General features: G+C 53.6%; 1 protein-coding gene across 1 annotated transcript in view; it reads right to left on the reverse strand.

Moving 5' to 3' along the window:
* Positions 1-21,511, reverse strand: part of LOC138513772 (proto-oncogene Mas-like) — a 148,903-nt gene that overhangs the window by 105,700 nt on the left and 21,692 nt on the right. The window lies entirely within an intron of this gene.

Below are 21,511 nucleotides of genomic sequence, written 5' to 3' on the forward strand. Positions count from 1 at the left end.
CCAAGAAGTGCAGTACATTCAGGACCTTCTGCAGGGGGCTGAGTGCTTGGGAGCACAGGGTGGGTGATGTGAGGTCATCCTCCCACTCACTGACCAGGTCCAGTATGATGTGTGCTGGAAACCTGTACCTCCCATACACCTGGTCATCAGGCATCCCGAATAGGCTGGTTCTGGGTGTGAATATTCTGGCCCTGACTCTCCTCCTCCTCCTCCTTTGGTAGCCCACTGCCACTGCTGCTAGGAACGGTATGTTCATCCTGGCATCTGGCTTGTTTATTGAAAAGTGCGCAAATTAATGCCTTGCGCGTGTTGTAGGCGAGCGTGTGAGCCTCGCACCCCTGGAATCGAGTTCCCACTCCAATCGCGTGTGGAAATTCCCACGCAGCAGGCATACAGGTGCGCTGACGTACTTGCTTGTGTAAGTGGCCCGCACCCCTGAAATACACGTACATAGGCCAATGGCGTGTACGCGCACTTTTGCCCAATTACACGCGATGAAATACACGTACATAGGCCAATGGCGTGTACGCGCACTTTTGCCCAATTACACGCGATGAAATACACGTACATAGGCCAATGGCGTGTACGCGCACTTTTGGCCAATTACACGCGATGACACTCTGACGTGCAGTATTTCCGCGTGTGCTCCGTCTTCACGTGCTGAGTGGGGAACGCCCGTGCGGATCACGTCAGACGCGCTTACGCGATGAGGGACTCTGGTCCAATAGAATCGCGTATGCGTGCTGACGCACTTACGCGCTAAGGGCCTTTCCTCGGATTTCACGCTGACGTGCAGGAATTTCACGTGCCAAATCACTCCGTATCAAGCTGGCCACCCGAAAACACACGGAACACCACGCTCCTGCCCCGAAGGCCGAGTTACTGCCCCCCCAGTGCCCTGAGCAGCCTCCCACGTGCTATCTGCTGCTGCCTGCCTGCCTGCCTGCCTGCTGCCACCGTGCCCTGCCATTTGGTGCCTGCACATCAGCCATCTGCAGGGGTCCAGTTGCTGTGTCCACCCCTGCTGGAACTGAAGACTCCCAACTGGGATTACATCACTCCACAGCCCAGCCCCAGGACCCAGTTGCCCACCCACACCTGCCTCTGGGGTTGCCATGTCGGGCACTTCTACATCTGGCACCAGTGGCAACCCCAGGCCAGAGGGGCAGAGGGGCACCAGCTTCACTGCCACCGAAGTTGGTGTCCTGGTGGAGCATGTCCTGGGGCAGTATGATGCCCTCTTTGGATCGTCCCGCGCCAGCAAGGAAGGACGGGAGAGGATCTGGGCCGACTGTGTGGTTGCCATCAACGCGGAGGGGGTGGCAACCCGCAACGTCTTGAAGATCAAGAAGCGCTGGGAGGACTTGAGGTCCAGGACCCTTGTGAAGGCCCGGCGCCTCGTGGAGGGGGGCCGGGGCCACATGAGTTCCATCCAGAAGAGGGTCCTGGAACGCGTACGCCCAGCGCTCCACGCCCAGATCCTTGAGAGGGAGACCCGTCTGGAGTTGAGCGGTAAGTGTCCAAGCATCACTGTGTGAGACAGTGCATGTTGCGGTGTGCTGGTTCTATGAAAGTTGCCTGTATGTGTGCCATGGGCCATGTATGCATGTATGTGTGCTGGGACATCATGGTAATGCATGTGCGACCAGTGATGTGTGACCCACATGGTTGTTGCATGTGTTGAAATGCGGCATGGGGAGCACTATGCAGATTTGGGACATGAGAGCATGCCAGTCTCTGTACCTGGACATGGATGGGGGTGAAGGATGGGTGCTGATGCCAGGTACATATATGGTAGTCATGTCTGTGTGCCTGACCTGCATGTCTGTGACTTGTGCATGCCATGGATGCATGACACATGTGTGTGACAACGCACAGATTCAGTGACGCACCCAACTTCCCCTTGTTTTGCCTGTGTTCGGTGTGATTGGGGCCAGATGGATGTGACTGAGGTGAAGTGTGTGCATGTGATATGCATGAGCCATGATGCATGTGAGTTACATATCATTGAATGTTTCAAGAGTCAATTGGACATGCATGGAAATGTGCATGGCATGCACCATGCCTGTTACTGTGTGTGTTTTGCCTGGACTGACCCATGTGTTGTGGAGGGACATGATGGAAGTGTACTTTGACAGGGGTGCTCATCTGCTATTGCTTCCTGTCTAGGGGACCATTGTACAGTAGCCTGATGCTTGTGTCCTTTGTCTCCCTCTACGCAGCGGCTAGTGAAGAAGAGGGCGGAGACGGCGCTGTGGAGCAAGGCGGCGGGGATGCCCCCACGGCTGCAGCGGAAGGGGTGGGTGAGCCCCCACAGGGGCCTGCTACGGCGGGAGACGGTGAGGAGCCATCCAGGTTGGTGGTTTGCACAGAGGAGGAGGAGGCCGACACTGGTGCACACATGGGGCCTGGTGGGAGCATCCCTGCTGGTGCAAGTGGTGCAGTCCAGGGCCAGGGGCAGGAGGCAGCACAGGTCACCGTGGAGGTGCCTGTGCATGTCGCTGTCCCTGACCCTGTGAGTGCACCACCATGCACCAGCAGGGATGCCCCGTCCCAGGCCCGTCCGCAGGTAGAGGGGATGTCCATGTCAACTGACTCCCCTCCACCTGCGGCCGTGGGAACCCCTGGCCGCGTGGAGCAGGTCCTGATTGGGGTCGCGATGCGCACGGCTGTGATTCGTGATGCCGTGCGTGCTTCCCGGGAGGAGCACGCACGTCATCACGAAGTGCACCGTGCCGACGTGGCCCAATTGGGATCGGCCATGTTCGGGGGGTTCCTGCATGTGTTGGCCAATCTGACGGCCCTCTCCTCCTCTGTGCAGGCTATCCACCGGTCGTTCTCCTTGCCGTCTTCCGGCCCAGATGCCACCATGGCCCCCTGTGGACCTGCCCCGACCAATGCAGCCAGCTCGGTGGGGATCCCATCCCTGCCGCAGTTGGGAGTCGGAGGTCCAGCAGGGGTGGACGACACAGCAAGTGGACCCCAGCAGATGGAAGATGTGCCGGCATCATCGGGCAGGGCACGTGCACGACGGCGTCGGTGGTTACCATCAGCCTGGATGCCGTCGTGCTGGCAGAGGCAGTGGCGTCGGAGGCAGCAGCGGGCTCGACGTGGGAGGCATCATGGCTCAGGGCCATCAAGATCAGAGGGGCAGGCATCGGCCGGAGGGCAGGGCAACCCTGGCATGGCGGTGTGTTCCGTGTGGGAGGAGTTTGGCCAGCGGATAGGTGCGGAGCGGCAGCGGGCGGAAGAGGAGCGGCTCGCCATGGCCAGGGCGGAGATCTCCATGCATCAGGCATTGAGGCGGGCTGAGTGCCTCGAGGAGGCTCGCAGGGAATTTGGTGAGCACATGGGGTTGTCCCTGCGAGACCTCGGGGCCAGGACTGAGTCCCGCCTCCAGGACATTGACATGGAGTTCGAGGATGCCCTGGCCAGCATCACCAAGTGAGCCGCAGGACTAGCCCGCTGCCTTTGTATATAGTTTTTTAGTTAGTTAGTGCTAGGTTTCCTTTATTTCTTTTTATTATTTTGGACCGCTTGGACAATGGCCACTTTTTTGTACATATTTTTTAACTTAGTTAGTATTAGGTTTCATTAGTGGTGTTGGGCTCATGGACCCTTGAACATTCCTGTATATATTGTTATTTTTTGGGAGATACATTTTTTTAATTTCATATTGTTTACACCATGTCGTAATGGTTTTTCTTTGATTTCATGCTACATGTGTTTGCTTTGGACAAAATCTATTGATTTTTCTATCCTTTGTTTTTTGGTTTCTCATTTTTGTTCCCGGACATGGACCTTTTATTTGCTTTGCCAGATAGTTGTATTAGTTTACTTATTTTTTTATTTAATACATTTTTATATTATCTTACACTTGTGTCATTTTTTCTTTGGTTTCTTACATGTCATGATATGGGTTTTGACATTCACTTGCACCCATTGTGTATGTGTGTGTGGCGGACATGTGTTCTTTTGCATACTTGCCTTTGGGGTTGTGTCATGTGATTGCATTCACTATGTGGGTGCATGCAATCCTTGCCTGGGTGTTTGTGCTGGGTATGCTGGCCATTACTGCCATTATTGTGTATCGTCAGGACCAGGGGCCAGGGGGACATGGGTGGGGGCCTGGTGGAGGGTGTCCCTGGTGGATGGGGGTTGGGGGTGGTGGGAGACATGGGTTGGACATGGGTGGGGGCCTGCTGGCAGGTTCCCCACAGTGCTGGGGGTGGGGGTGGTGGGAGACATGGGTGGGGGCCTGGTGGAGGGTGCCCCTGGTGGATGGGGGGTTTGGGGTGGTGGGAGACATGGGTGGGGGCCTGGTGGAGGGTGTCCCTGGTGGATGGGGGTTGGGGGTGGTGGGAGACATGGGTTGGACATGGGTGGGGGCCTGCTGACAGGTTCCCCACAGTGGTGGGGGTGGTGGGAGACATGGGTGGGGGCCTGGTGGAGGGTGTCCCTGGTGGGTGGGGGGTGGGGGTGGTGGGAGACATGGGTTGGACATGGGTGGGGGCCTGCTGGCAGGTTCCCCACAGTGCTGGGGGTGGGGGTGGTGGGAGACATGGGTGGGGGCCTGGTGGAGGGTGTCCCTGGTGGATGGGGGGTTGGGGGTGGTGGGAGACATGGGTGGGGGCCTGGTGGAGGGTGTCCCTGGTGGATGGGGGGTGGGGGTGGTGGGAGACATGGGTTGGACATGGGTGGGGGCCTGCTGGCAGGTTCCCCACAGTGCTGGGGGTGGGGGTGGTGGGAGACATGGGTGGGGGCCTGGTGGAGGGTGCCCCTGGTGGATGGGGGGTTGGGGGTGGTGGGAGACATGGGTTGGACATGGGTGGGGGCCTGCTGGCAGGTTCCCCACAGTGCTGGGGGTGGGGGTGGTGGGAGACATGGGTGGGGGCCTGGTGGAGGATGTCCCTGGTGGATGGGGGGTGGGGGTGGTGGGAGACATGAGCAGGTGTGCAGGGTAGTTCCCTGTTGTGTGTGCTGCCTGCAGGGGCCGTGGAGGGTGTACAGGTAATGCCTGGGAGCACACAGCCAATTCGCGTGTGGAACTTCCCGCGCACCCCTGCAATCCACGTAGCCGGCCATATCGCGTGTGGAACTTCCCGCGCACCCCTGAAATCCACGTTCCCTGCCATATCGCGTGTTGAACTTCCCGCGCACCCCTGTAATCCACGTAGCCGGCCATTTCGCGTGTGGAACTTCCCGCGCACCCCTGCAATCCACGTAGCAGGCCATATCGCGTGTGGAATTTCCCGCGCACCCCTGGAATCCACGTACCCTGCCATATCGCGTGTGCAACTTCCCGCACACCCCTGGAATCCACGTAGCCGGCCATATCGCGTGTGGAACTTCCCGCGCACCCCTGAAATCCACGTAGCCCGCCATTTCGCGTGTGGAACTTCCCGCGCACCCCTGAAATCCACGTAGCCGGCCATTTCGCGTGTGCAACTTCCCGCGCACCCCTGAAATCCACGTACCCTGCCATATCGCGTGTGGAACTTCCCGCGCACCCCTGCAATCCACGTAGCCGGCCATATCGCGTGTGGAACTTCCCGCGCACCCCTGAAATCCACGTTCCCTGCCATATCGCGCGTTGAACTTCCCGCGCACCCCTGTAATCCACGTAGCCGGCCATTTCGCGTGTGGAACTTCCCGCGCACCCCTGGAATCCACGTAGCCGGCCATATCGCGTGTGGAACTTCCCGCGCACCCCTGAAATCCACGTAGCCCGCCATTTCGCGTGTGGAACTTCCCGCGCACCCCTGAAATCCACGTAGCCGGCCATTTCGCGTGTGCAACTTCCCGCGCACCCCTGCAATCCACGTAGCCGGCCATATCGCGTGTGGAACTTCCCGCGCACCCCTGAAATCCACGTTCCCTGCCATATCGCGTGTTGAACTTCCCGCGCACCCCTGTAATCCACGTAGCCGGCCATTTCGCGTGTGGAACTTCCCGCGCACCCCTGCAATCCACGTACCCTGCCATATCGCGTGTGGAACTTCCCGCGCACCCCTGCAATCCACGTACCGGGCCATATCGCGTGTGGGACTTCCCGCGCACCCCTGAAATCCACGTAGCCGGCCATTTCGCGTGTGCAACTTCCCGCGCACCCCTGGAATCCACGTACCCTGCCATATCGCGTGTGGAACTTCCCGCGCACCCCTGGAATCCACGTAGCCGGCCATATCGCGTGTGGAACTTCCCGCGCACCCCTGAAATCCACGTAGCCGGCCATTTCGCGTGTGCAACTTCCCGCGCACCCCTGAAATCCACGTACCCTGCCATATCGCGTGTGTAATTTCCCGCGCACCCCTGCAATCCACGTAGCCGGCCATATCGCGTGTGGAACTTCCCGCGCACCCCTGAAATCCACGTTCCCTGCCATTTCGCGTGTGGAACTTCCCGCGCACCCCTGCAATCCACGTACCCTGCCATATCGCGTGTGGAACTTCCCGCGCACCCCTGCAATCCACGTAGCCGGCCATATCGCGTGTGGAACTTCCCGCGCACCCCTGAAATCCACGTTCCCTGCCATTTCGCGTGTGGAACTTCCCGCGCACCCCTGCAATCCACGTACCCTGCCATATCGCGTGTGGAACTTCCCGCGCACCCCTGCAATCCACGTACCGGGCCATATCGCGTGTGCTACTTCCCGCGCACCCCTGGGATCCACGTAGCCGGCCATGTCGCGTGTGGAACTTCCCGCGCACCCCTGTAATCCACGTACCCTGCCATATCGCGTGTGGAACTTCCCGCGCACCCCTGAAATCCACGTACCCGGCCATATCGCGTGTGCAACTTACCGCGCACCCCGGTATGCACGCACATGTTTATTTTTTCTCTCTGCGCGTGTCTGTGTTTGTGGGTACCCCTTTGTACGTCATTTGTCCTGGAGGGCCACAGTATTGGACATTGATCATGTCTGTATATAGGTGCTATTTGTTGGCGCACCTTTTAGCGCACATTTCTTGCAGGCGCAGAGACGCTACCGCCTGCTTTCTTGTGGCGGTCGTGTTTGTGCCTGTTTGTGCCTGTGCGCTGCTTTGAGCGTGCGCTTTTTTGCCCTATTCTATTCCATGAATACGTGTTGTATGCGAGCGTGTGGGCGTTCCGCGCACTTGCCTCCTTAACTTTCCCCGTGCCGCCCACATTCTTCCCCATTCCGAGTGTTGTGCCCCATTTTATTCCCCATTCCGAGTGTCCCGCCCTGTGTCCCGCCTACTTTAGAGCTGTGCGCTGCGCTCGGAGTGATGGCGCAGTGGCCGTGGCGCACGACGTTGGTTGACCTGTGCGCCGGCCTGCGCCGCGCGTTTTTTCCGCGCACGTCCTCTGCTTTTCTTGCGCAGGGACTTCCATGAATCGACGTGCGCTGGTTTCCCTGCGCTTTGCGCTGATTTTAGGCGCAGCGCACGTATTGGCCCCTCTGCGCCGGGATTTTCGGCGCACATTTATTCCATGAATCGGCCTGTTAGTTTTACATTATGCATGTATGGGAGCTCCTTTTAATAAAAATAGTAATTGCCTGCAGGGGACGGCTTATATTTGCACCTACGTGCAAACAGGTCCCCTGCAGGCAATTTTGACCATTTCCACTTTGGAGTGCAAATGAGAAGGGTAAAGAGCTGGCCGAAGCCTCCTTATACTTCTCTACTCTGCAGTGCAAATAGACTTAACACCCCTGCCATAAATGCTTGGCTGGTGGCGTTTACAATGATTTCCTATGGAAAACTCATGCTTTTTGGCAGTTTCTCATCCGTCGTAAAACAAATTTGTGTTTGAAAGCGGATTGCAAATGGGAGGCAGAAACTTAACTCCTGATCTGCCGCCGCTCTCTGCCTTCAAAAACAATGAAATTCCCTGTTAGTGAGAATGGGGGCGCTAAGACAGGCATCAGTAGTATTACACCTGTCTTTAGTACCTTAATTTACAATGTGGGACTTCGAAAATGAGCTGCATTGTAAATTCATAGTTAAGAACATATATTTTGAAATTAAGGATGAACAGACTCATCTATTTTATCTCCGTACATACATCCTTCCTAGTCACAAGATCAATTTGTGATAATAGTTTATGAATGGGTCGTATATTTGCTCCTCAGTAGATGATGAAAGTCTCCAGTGACACTGAAAAGGATAAGCAAATAGTAAAAACAGCAAATACTTTGACATATATGGGAGACATTTGTATAACTAAAAGGCCACACTTTCAAATACTGGTGAGTGAACCTAGCCTTTTGTCTTTCTGATGTTATTAAAATGAGTATCTAGTGTTGAGTAATAGTAAAAACTGTTGTTACAGCAGTTTGGGACTTGGGTGATGGAATGCTATAAAAAGCAACCAGCTATTAACAGGGCTTACTAGGATGAGCACCCCTAGCATTCTCACTGGACTTTGAGCCCGTACTTGCAGGTTAAACAGATCACAGCACTAAATGCTAAACTTACTGGGTTATCTCACTGAGATTTAAGCCTTATCCTGCAGAAGTCTCTCTCTCTCTCTCTCTCTCTCTCTCTCTCACACACACACACACCTATACCACACCTCTAACCCCATCCACCAATCACAATTAAAATAGGCACCAATATACCTCATTACGACCCTGGCGGAACGGGTTAACGGGCTCCGCAAAAGGAGGCGGACCCATTAAACCCGTTCTGCCACGTTACAAGGTCCCCTCACAGGACACGGTAAGGACGCCTGGTAAAACCAGGATCTTTACCGGGTCCCGCGAGGGGAAGAGGGAGCAAACAAACGGCGACTCATAATCGGACCATTGTTTGCTCCCTCTCCCACTCCCATTCAGCACTATGGGTGCTGAAATGGGAATGGGGAAGGTCCGGGCCCGGGTTCCTGGAGGGAGGAATTACCGGGCCCTCCAAACTCGGAATGGCCCGGTAATTCCCCATTCTGGGAACCCGGACCCGGATGCAATTTCGGCGGCAGCGATGCCGGCGAATAGCGGCATGGCTACCGCCGAGGTCGTAATGAGGCCCAAGGTCTCAAAGAACAGGTATTGTCAGTATGTTCAACAGCTGAAGTCACCCAACATTTAATACATAATGGCCCTCATTACGACCCAGGCGTTGGACCATGGTGCTAATAGCCGGTAACCTACCGACTCCGCCATGGCAGAATGGGGAATTACCGCCCCCATTCCGAGGTTGGCGGGCGGTAATTCCCCATGCCGCCATGGTCCTTCCCCATTCCCATTTTTGCCCCACAGGGCTCAATGGGACTGGGGAAGGTGCTAATTACGTCCCTAAAAGCAGGCGTTAAAGTGCCACCTGCAAAGGGACCTTTTAATCAGGCGTTAAGGATTTAACGGCCCTGCCACCTTTTACGGCGCCATTAACCCCTTAACGCCTGGGTTGTAATGAGGCCCAATGTACCTAAGAGCAACAGACAAAACATCCAATATGTTGTTGTAAAAAATGATGTTGCCATGGCCAATTAAATGAACTACATCTCCACTGAGCATTTCTGCAGTGGTTTAAGTGGCAGATCTGTGTTATTTTGTGATCTTGCTTGAAGGCATGCATGCATTTGGTCATAATTCAGTGAGCTTTGTGATGTACCATTCTGCCCGTGACTCGCGATTTATCGACATCCAGCAATGCAATAAAATACATGGGATGATGGCCACTGACAAACAAATATTCCAATCAAGCCAAGATTTTCATTCAATCCTACTCCGATATTTAGGGGAAAGCATTGACCAACTGAATCCAAGAGCCCCAACAAACCTCAAGTTGTGGGACAGTTCCACAACATAAAAAAATACAATAAAAACAACACTCTGTAACACATAGAAGCCCCTTTCAAAACATAGGAGAAAACTCAGAACAGAAGTAACTATGAACTATCGACCAATACAGTCACCTATACACACACATTATGACTGCATGTTGAAAGGGCTTTTTAGATGTATCTAATGTATTACACACACCACTGTACTCACAAATAAAAATAAAAAATAAAACAAAATGCAGTTTATGAAGTGCAAACCTAAACCAAAAAAGTGTCCTGTCAGGGAATAGTTCTGAATGGAAAAAAATTCCTAATAATTCATAGGTGTAGACGATCGCAGGGTACGTGGTGAATAATGGTAGCCATTGGTAGTTTTAATCAAAGCCCCATACATAGCAACCTTATGGAAGTCAAGTAGGCAGATCATTATTTTCTGCCTTACATATGGCAGATTTATTTAGTTCTTTTGCAAAAGTATTTACTTAATGCATCATCTCTTAAGAACATTTTAGAAAGGAAACTCACACATATTTTAGAAACAATACGGATACAGTACAAAGATTATGACATATAATCATACAGATACTTGGAATACAAGAAATATGTCAGTCAGATAGTGTGGAGGGAGGACCCATATGTTTATCCAATAGTGCAAACAAGTTAATTGCATTAATTACCTTGCTGTCTGACTAATGAATACATCTTATGATAAGAAAGGCCACAACGACCTAATCATGGGATCAGGGCTCTACGTCAAGCTCAGTGCTAATCATGTTGACTGTGCATCCTCATCACTGTGTCCATTAGTGTTTGAGAGGGGGCTGTTCGTTTTGGCGGTAAATGTGGTTGTCCGCCTTCCTCAGCACCAGAAAAATAGGGGACCCCTGACGACCAAGGAATAAAATCAGATGGTAAGAAATACATACAAAGCTAAACTAGTCATGAACACAGTGGGGGTAATTCATAGAATTCAGCGCACAAGTGGCGCACGCGGCTGGCGCACAGTGTGCGCGTGCGAATCCCTGCGCCAGCCGCGTGCGCCAAAACCCATTTCCGCGCACAGCGTATTCATGGATTCCAGCCACCAAAACCAGCCGGGGCGCACAGTGGCGCAGCGACCTTGCAGCAGCGCCAGTTACGCCCCCAAGAACGCCTTCCGCGCAGGGAAAAGCCATCAAAATCCCCAATCCAGCGCAAAGGGCTGCGCTAACCCTGTAACAGCACGGCAAGCGGGCTACGTGTATTTCAGGGGTTCGCGTGAAGTTTCTCACGCGATCGGGCCTGGGGGAGCGTGCTACGTGTATTTCAGGGGTTCGCGTGAACTTTTTCACGCGATCGGGCCTGGGCAAGCGTGCTACGTGTATTTCAGGGGTTTGCGTGAACTTTTTCACGCGATCAGGCCTGGGGGAGCGTGCTACGTGTATTTCAGGGGTTCGCGTGAAGTTTCTCACGCGATCGGGCCTGGGGGAGCGTGCTACGTGTATTTCAGGGGTTCGCGTGAACTTTTTCACGCGATCGGGCCTGGGGGAGCGGGCTACGTGTATTTCAGGGGTTCGCGTGAAGTTTCTCACGCGATCGGGCCTGGGGGAGCGGGCTACGTGTATTTCAGGGGTTTGCGTGAAGTTTCTCACGCGATCGGGCCTGGGGGAGCGGGCTACGTGTATTTCAGGGGTTCGCGTGAACTTTTTCACGCGATCGGGCCTGGGGGAGCGTGCTACGTGTATTTCAGGGGTTCGCGTGAAGTTTCTCATGCGATCGGGCCTGGGGGAGCGGGCTACGTGTATTTCAGGGGTGCGTGAGAAGTTCCACACGCGATTGGCCTGGGCGCGTGTATCTCAGGGGTGCGTGGGAAGTTCCACACGCGATTGGCCTGGGCGCGTGTATTTCAGGGGTGCGCGGGAAGTTCCACACGCGATTGGCCTGGGCGCGTGTATTTCAGGGGTGCGTGGGAAGTTCCACACGCGATTGGCCTGGGCGCGTGTATTTCAGGGGTGCGCGGGAAGTTCCACACGCGATTGGCCTGGGCGCGTGTATTTCAGGGGTGCGCGGGAAGTTCCACACGCGATTGGCCTGGGCGCGTGTATTTCAGGGGTGCGCGGGAAGTTCCACACGCGATTGGCCTGGGCGCGTGTATTTCAGGGGTGCGCGGGAAGTTCCACACGCGATTGGCCTGGGCGCGTGTATTTCAGGGGTGCGCGGGAAGTTCCACACGCGATTGGCCTGGGCGCGTGTATTTCAGGGGTGCGCGGGAAGTTCCACACGCGATTGGCCTGGGCGCGTGTATTTCAGGGGTGCGCGGGAAGTTCCCCACGCGATTGGCCTCGGCGCGTGTATTTCAGGGGTGCGCGGGAAGTTCCACACGCGATTGGCCTGGGCGCGTGTATTTCAGGGGTGCGCGGGAAGTTCCACACGCGATTGGCCTGGGCGCGTGTATTTCAGGGGTGCGCGGGAAGTTCCACACGCGATTGGCCTGGGCGCGTGTATTTCAGGGGTGCGCGGGAAGTTCCACACGCGATTGGCCTGGGCGCGTGTATTTCAGGGGTGCGCGGGAAGTTCCACACGCGATTGGGCTGCGTGCGGGTATTAGGGGTGCGCGCAAAGTTGTACACGCGATTGGGCTGCGTGCGGGTATTAGGGGTGCGCGCAAAGTTTCACACGCGATTGGGCTGCGTGCGGGTATTAGGGGTGCGCGCAAAGTTGTACACGTGATTGGGCTGCGTGCGGGTATTAAAGGGGTGCGCGCAAAGTTTTCCACGCGATTGGGCTGCGTGCGGGTATTACAGGGGTGCGCACAAAGTTTTACACGCGATTTCAGCAGGGTACGTGTATTTCAGGGGTGCCGGGGAGTCCTACATGTGATCTGCCAGTGTGGGTCCTCCCAGGTGTTCCCTGTACACCCTCCACGGCCCCTGCAGGCAGCCCACACCACAGGGGACTACCCTGCATCCCTGGTCATGTCCCGCAGGCAGCCCACCCAACATGGGCATGCCCCCCAGCAAAGGCACATGTCTCCTTGCACCAATGATCACCAACTCATGTCCCCTTGCACCCCCACCCCCAGCATTGCGGGGCACCTGCCAGCAGGCCCCCACCCATGTCTCCCAGCACCCCCACCCCCCCAGTCACCAGGGGCAGCCTCCACCAGGCGCCCACCCATGTCTCCCAGCACCCCCACCCCCCCAGTCACCAGGGGCAGCCTCCACCAGGCCCCCACCCATGTCTCCCAGCACCCCCACCCCCCCAGTCACCAGGGGCAGCCTCCACCAGGCCCCCACCCATGTCTCCCAGCACCCCCACCCCCCAGTCACCAGGGGCAGCCTCCACCAGGCCCCCACCCATGTCTCCCACCACCCCCACCCCCCCAGTCACCAGGGGCAGCCTCCACCAGGCCCCCACCCATGTCTCCCACCACCCCCACCCCCCCAGTCACCAGGGGCAGCCTCCACCAGGCCCCCACCCATGTCTCCCACCACCCCCACCCCCCCAGTCACCAGGGGCAGCCTCCACCAGTCCCCCACCCATGTCTCCCACCACCCCCACCCCCCCAGTCACCAGGGGCAGCCTCCACCAGGCCCCCACCCATGTCTCCCACCACCCCCACCCCCCCAGTCACCAGGGGCAGCCTCCACCAGGCCCCCACCCATGTCTCCCACCACCCCCACCCCCCAGCACTGTGGGGCACCTGCCAGCAGGCCCCCACCCATGTCCAACTCATGTTCCCCACCACCCCCACCCCCCAGCACTGTGGGGCACCTGCCAGCAGGCCCCCACTCATTTCCCACTCATGTCCCCTTGCACCCCCACCCCCCAGCACTGTGGGGCACCTGCCAGCAGGCCCCCACTCATGTCCCACTCATGCCCCCTTGCACCCCCACCCCCCAGCACTGTGGGGCACCTACCAGCAGTCCCCCAACCAGGTCCCCCTGCCCCCAGGTCCTGACGATACACAATCATGGCAGTAATGGGCAGCATACCCAGCACAAACACCCAGCCAAGGATTGCATCCACCCACATAGCAAATGCAATTACATGATACAACCCCAATGGCAAGTATGTAAATGAACACATGTCCGTCACACACACATACACAATGGGTGCAAGTGAATGTCAAAATCCATATCATGACATGCATGAAACCAATGAGAAAATACCACAAAAGAAAGTTATAAAAACATGTATTCTCGAAGAAAATGAAGTAAACAAATCAAACATACAACAATGGGGATAACAAAATAAATTGTCCATGTCCGATAAGTAATGTAAAAATCCAAAAAACAAAGGAATCCAAAAACTAATGTTGTCCAAAGCAAAATCATGGTGAAAAAAAATAAGGAAAAACCATTGCCTCATGGTGAACACAAATATGAATCAAAAAAATGTATTTTAAAAAATCCAACTATACACAAGAATATTCCAGGGTCCATGAGCCCAACACTATAAATGAAACCTACTACTACCTAATAAAAAAACTATATACAGAAAAGTGGCCATTGTCCGAGCGGTCCAAAAAAATCTCAAAAAATAAAGGAAACCTAACACTAACTAACTAAAGAACAATGGCAGCGGGCAAGTCCTGCGGCTCACTCTGTGATGTTGCCGGCCAGGGCATCATCGAACTCCATGTCGATGTCCTGGAGGCGGGACTCTGTCCTGGCCCCGAGGTCTCGCAGGGATAACCCCATGTTCACCTCAAACTCCCTGCGAGCTTCCTCGAGGCACTCAGCCCGCCTCAACGCCCGACGCATGGAGAACTCCGCCCTGACCATGGTGAGCCGCTCCTCTTCCGCCCGCTGCCGCTCCGCACCTATCCGCTGGACCAACTGCTCCCACACGGAAGACACTACCATCCCAGGGTTCTCCTGCCCTCCGGCCGATGCCTGCCCCTCTGATCTTGATGGCCCCGAGCCATGATGCCTCCCACGTCGAGCCTGCTGCTGCCTCCGACGCCACTGCCTCTGCCAGCACGACGGCATCCAGGATGATGGAAACCACCGACGCCGTCGTGCACGTGCCCTGCCCAATGATGTCGTCACATCCTCCATCTGCTGGGGTCCAGTTGCTGTGTTGTCCACCCCTGCTGGACCTCTGACTCCCGACTGTGGCAGGGATGGGATCCCCACCGAGCTGGCTGCATTGGTCGGGGCAGGTCCACAGGGGGCCCTGGTGGCATCTGGGCCGGAAGACGGCAAGGAGAACGACTGGCGTATAGTCTCCACAGAGGAGGAGAGGGCCGCCAGATTGGCTGACACATGCAGGAAACCCCCGTACATGGCCGATCCCAATTGGGCCACATCGGCACGGTGCTCTTCGTGATGACGTGCGTGCTCCTCCTGGGAAGCACGCACGGCATCACGAATCACAGCCGTGCGCATCGCGACCCCAATCAGGACCTTCTCCACACCGCCAGGGGTCCCCTCGTCCGCAGGTGGAGGGGAGTCAGATGACATGGACATCCCCTCTACCTGCGGACGGGCCTGGGACGGGGCATCCCTGCTGGTGCAAGGTGGTGCACCCACAGGTTCAGGGACAGCGACATGCACAGGCCCCTCCACGGTGACCTGTGCTGCCTCCTGCCCCTGCCCCTGGACTGCACCACTTGCACCAGCAGGGATGCCCCCACCAGGCCCCATGTGCGCCTCAGTGGCGGCCTCCTCCTCCTCTGTGGAAACCACCAACCTGGATGGCTCCTCGCCGTCTACCGCCGTAGCAGGCCCCTGTGGGGGCTCACCCACCCCTTCCGCTGCAGCCGTGGGGGCATCCCCGCCGCCTTGCTCCACAGCGCCGTCTCCGCCCTCTCCTTCACTAGCCGCTGCATAGAGGGAGACATAGAACACAAGCATCAGGGTACTGTACAATGGTCCCCTAGACAGGAAGCAATAGCAGATTAGTGCCACTGTCAAAGTACACTTCCATCATGTCACACCACAACACATGTGTCAGTCCAGGCAAAACACACACAGTGACAGTCATGGTGCGTGCCATGGACATTTCAATGCATGTCCAATGGACTCTCGAATCATACAATGTAATGGGACTCACATGCATCATGGGTCATGCCTATCACATGCACACACTTCACCTCAGTCACATCCATCTGGCCCCGTACACCCCAATCACAGTGCATACAAGGATGACTAGGCTGCATCAGTGAATCTGTACATTGTCACAGACATGTGTCATGCATCCATGGCACTCACAAGTCACAGGCACGCAGGTCAGGCACACAGACATGGATACCACATATGTATCTGGCATCAGCACCCATCCCTCGCCCCCACCCATGTACAGGAACAGAGACTGCCATGCTCTCATGTGTGCAATCTGCACAGGGCTCCCCATGTCGCATTCAAACACATGCAACAACCGTGCGGTTCACACATTACAGGTCGCACATGCATTCCCATGATGTCCCTGCACACATACATGCGTACATGCCCTATGTCACACATGCAGGCAAGTATCAGACAACCAGCACACTGCAACATGCCCTGTCTCACACAGCAATGCTTGGCCACTTACCGCTCAACTCCAGACGGGTCCCCCTCTCAAGGACCTGGGCGTGGAGCGCTGGGTGTGCGCGTTCCAGGACCCTCAACTGGATGGAACTCATGCGGCCCCGGCCCCCCTCCACCTAGCGCCGGGCCTTCATGAGGGTCCTGGACCTCAAGTCCTCCCAGCGCTTCTTGACCTTCTGGATGGTGCGGGTTGCCACCCCCTGCGCATTGATGGCAACCACACAGTCGGCCCAGATCCTCTCCCGTCCTTCCCTGTTGGCGCGGGACGATCCGAAGAGGGCATCATACTGCCCCAGGACTTGCTCCACCAGGACACCAACTTCGGTGGCAGTGAAGCTGGTGCCCCTCTGCCCCTCTGGCCGGGGGTTGCCACTGGTGCCAGATGTTGATGTGCCCGACATGGCAACCCCAGGGGCAGGAGTGGGTGGGCAACTGGGTCCTGGGGCTGGGCTGTGGAGCGATGTTATCCGAGTCGGGAGTCTTCTGTTCCAGCAGGGGTGGACACAGCAACTGGACACCTGCAGATGGCTGATGTGCAGGCACCAAATGGCAGGGCACGGTGGCAGCAGGCAGGCAGGCAGGCAGGCAGCAGCAGATGGCACGTGGGAGGCTGCTCGGGGCACTGGGGGGCAGTAATTCGGCCTTCTGGGCAGGAGCATGGTCTTCCGTGTGTTTTCGCGTGGCCAGCTTGATACGGAGTGATTTGGCACGTGAAAATCCTGCACGTCAGCGTGAAAATCGAGGAAAGGCCCTTAGCGCGTAAGCGCGTCTGCACGCGTACGCGATTTCACTGGACCAAAGGCCCTTACAGCGTAAGCGCGTCTGTGACGTTTTGCGCATGGGCGTTGCCCTGGCAGGACTTGGAGATCCCGCGTGCCTTTATGTTCTGTACGTGCTTTTCGTGCGGTGCGTGTGTTTTCCATCCGTTGGGGTTCACACGCTATTACTTCACAGCGGGTGTTGGCTACGCGTTCTTCTACACGCAAGGCAGACGGTGAGTGGTACCCCGCTCCCCCAGGCCCGATCGCGTGAGAAACTTCACGCGAACCCCTGAAATACACGTAGCCCGCTCACCCAGGCCCGATCGCGTGAGAAACTTCACGCGAACCCCTGAAATACACGTAGCCCGCTCCCCCAGGCCCGATCGCGTGAGAAACTTCACGCGAACCCCTGAAATACACGTAGCCCGCTCCCCCAGGCCCGATCGCGTGAGAAACTTCACGCGAACCCCTGAAATACACGTAGCCCGCTCCCCCAGGCCCGATCGCGTGAAAAAGTTCACGCGAACCCCTGAAATACACGTAGCCCGCTCCCCCAGGCCCGATCGCGTGAGAAACTTCACGCGAACCCCTGAAATACACGTAGCACACTCCCCCAGGCCCGATCGCGTGAGAAACTTCACGCAAACCCCTGAAATACACGTAGCCCGCTCCCCCAGACCCGATCGCGTGAGAAAGTTCACGCGCACCCCCGGAATACACGTACCCCGCTCAATCGCGTGTGTAACTTCCCGCGCAACCCCGAAATACACGTGCCCCGCTCGCACAGGCACTATTGCTGTATGTTGCCACTTTTGTAATGCGCAGGGACGCTACCGCCTGCCTTCGTGTGGCGGACGTGTTTGGGCTTGTGTGTGTCTTTCGCTGTGCGTAGCTTTGGCCTATTCGATTCCATGAATACGTGTGGTTCGGGTGCGTGTGGGCGTTCTGTCTGCTTCCCTGCAGTACATCCCCAGTTACGCCCTTGTTTTCGCGAGTTGTTCCCCATTCCGCGCGTTACGCCCCGTGTTCCGCCCACTTTCTAGTGTATGCGCAGAGGTTGTGCGCTTTCACTGTGCGCGTCGCTCACGTCTTTCGGGATGTTGCAGTGACGTGTGCGCCATGCACGGGTTTGGCGCACATCCCGAGGAAGACACGCGCAGGGACTTCCATGAATCGCACGCGTGCGCGTGCGCCTCTTTTTTTCCGCTTGCGCCTGCTTGCGCGTAGATTTTCGGCGCACGTTTGTTCCATGAATCGGCCCCAGTGACATCAGCAGTGCACGCACTGAGAGCAACCGACTGCCTTTCAGAAAAATGTCCCAGCCATAACCATGCCATTTGAGAGGAACCGGAATACCCAAATGCATGCTCCCTTTGAACATCTTTGCGCTCTCCAACGTATTGTACTATGAACCTCATTTGCCAACTGCCTGGCATGACTTTACAGCCACTACACCAACTTTTAGTGTGGAATTACATTTCATAGCAACCACGGACACATAATCACACAATCGTACATCCAAGATCCTGCCATAACACATGAAACCTTGCTGTTTCCCTTTCTCTGTCCAATGATTTCTTCCACAAAGATCCAGCTGCAAGAGTGCAACGCCAGAAATCAATCTGGAAAGTCCAACACATGCTTCAAGGACCATGCAACAATGGTGGGAAACCCCTATCTATCTACCCCTATCTATCACCAACAGCATAACACACAAACACGTCTACACCACCATAGGCATCATAAACAGCTGACCTAAAAAAGGTTAGTTCATACCACTCACACCACCTCCCAGACACATGTTAAAAGTATACTTTTTGGCTAGTGACAGGGAATCCCCTTACCCAATCAAAGCTTTCACCCACATCTCATGCCCCCACACACTTAACAAAATTGCATTCACAAGTGTGTTAGTCACATCCAAAGTGTATCACAAAACAGACCAGAACAACCCACATGTTACCCACAACAAGGCATTTGTGTTGCCATCCACATCACTCGTTCACCTCCCATACAAATACACAATTGTGTAATAGGTTTTGCTTTGTTACATGTGCCAATCCTCACTGATACATAACATCTCATAGAGACCCCTTAAAATCTGTACCCAGAACAAACTTTCATCTGTGCTCTCAGGCCAGATAGTTCAAGCTAACAACTTACAGATGTTACGTAATAGGGAATTCTCGCAACAGCTTGCATTGAGCCATCAAACACTCTGCGAAGAACATCTTGCCATCTACACTTAAAGTCAAATGAATGCATAGGCCCTAGTACAAAGCAATGGACATAGCAACATTTCATTTTAGCAGTCAACCAATACAGGTATACGAACTTCTGTTAACATGATTCATGTCACAATTCAAATGGCATATAAGCATGACAACACTGCTCATTTAGAAGTATTCTGCATCTAAGAATAGAACCCAAAGAAACAAATCAGTCACAATATATTTATTTATTAGCATATATGTATTGACAGTAAAAAACATATTTGCCCTGTAAGGTACTCAACCAGGCTACTAAGCCACCTCCACACTGACGTGCCACTGACACGTTATGGAACTGTGGTGATACACAATTGCACACATTGCATCATGAGCAGAGAAAAGGCAACCATTTACAATTTCCTCATAGCCACACTCCATCCCTCTTTCCTACATGCCCAAATCCACTCTATAAGTAAATGACAACCACACCCTATATCAGATTATAATTTACCAGCATGCAATTTTAAATGTCATATATCACAGTTGTACATAATATTTTATTACACATTACACCACTCATCTATAATTTACAATAACAGTGTATCAAACACAACACACACTTGATTTAATGTGCAAGATAAAAGAAAATCACCACAAAATGGCATAATTACATTATTTTTGACAACATTATTTGTCAAGGGAAGCATCAGCAGAGGAGAAAAAGTACATAGTAAAAGATACATTCATGTAGAGTTTGTAGAAAAAAGTAAATATGTTAGTAGTAAATATTAATTGTATTAGTAACCAATAACAGACCCAGCTTTCTTATTTACAGGTAGTAACAACTAATCAAACTAGTGGGGGGTATATAAAGAGATACACTTGGAAAACATTTAGTTAACTAGGTAAACAACTACAACAAGCAAACTGTAGAAATACTAGTATGACTTCTATATCCACATTTGTGTGCATCTCAGACTGATCACAGAACTCTGTAACCACAAACCTGTCAGGCTGTTATTAGCCTGCTGCATTCATGGTCTCATCCCAGGTACACTGTGAATGTAGTAAGTTGAACTTACTTTAATACAAATCAGACATACCCTTAACCAAGGCCACATTTCTAAATCAACAACACATGTTGAATAAATAGCATTGCTGTGGCTGAACAAAATGTGTTGTCAAAGAAGGGAGACACACAAATTAACATTAAATAATATAAACCACAAGAGCAAATCTTCCTTTGACATTATTCATCTAATGTCCTTTAGGAAAGAAAAATACACAAATGTGTTTTACCTCAGCTCTTGCATCAAGGCTGCACTTAGCCATGGCAAAATGAACTAGTAATATATCCCAAATGTTCAATTCCATCTAGTGATAACAATTGATGCTCAAGTCCATTGTAACATTTAGCCAACAAATATAAAGTCTGTAGTTATCCATTTTTAAAACAAGAGAGAAGTTTCACACACTTACATTGCACTGAAAACACAAAACGGATAAACACTAAAATATATGCAAAAATACATACATGTCTTACTGATGAATATACAATGTATTCAAACAGCCACCTCGCTACTCCCAGAACATCATTTTATCTGTGAACCCACTGCAATCGTGGAATAATTCAAATCAGACAAAATATATACAGCCAATTTACAATAACAGAGCACCCATACAACACCCCTCAACTGCTCAAAATCAAAGTCTTGCATGACATTTACACATTAATTGAAAGGCCCACTTACAAAACATGGGCAGTATCAGAAAAATGAAATTATATATATATTACAAAAACATCCTAGTTTCCCAAACACAGGTTACAACAACAACAACAAAAAATAGCATTCAGTTGGTGCAACAGAGGAAAAATCTGCTGTCAGGTCTACGCACCATGAAACATGTCGGTTTTCAAACAGGTATATTAAGGAAAAAGCAATCAATCAAAAGCTCACTTGCTAGTATGCTCTCTATCAGTACCATAAATCCTGATATGACAAATCACATAACTTTGTCTTTCACTTCTATGCTTTTCCAGAACAATCCATACACTCATCAAATTCCAAACAGTATATATTCACCTTAGGAACATGCCCTGACACAATGTAATATAGCACCAAATATCCAGCTCCCTCCATGGTATCTTTTAAGAACAATATACACCTGAACAGTTGCTAAAATATCACTCACTCACCAATGTAAAAATATGCCAAAAAATCTTATTATTTCCATAAAAAGTCAAAAAATGCAGGTGAACAAAGGAATGTGTGAAGGA

The sequence above is a fragment of the Ambystoma mexicanum genome, chromosome 12 (genome assembly GCF_040938575.1).
Source record: "Ambystoma mexicanum isolate Mex_15411 chromosome 12, UKY_AmexF1_1, whole genome shotgun sequence".
Lineage (NCBI taxonomy): Eukaryota > Metazoa > Chordata > Amphibia > Caudata > Ambystomatidae > Ambystoma > Ambystoma mexicanum.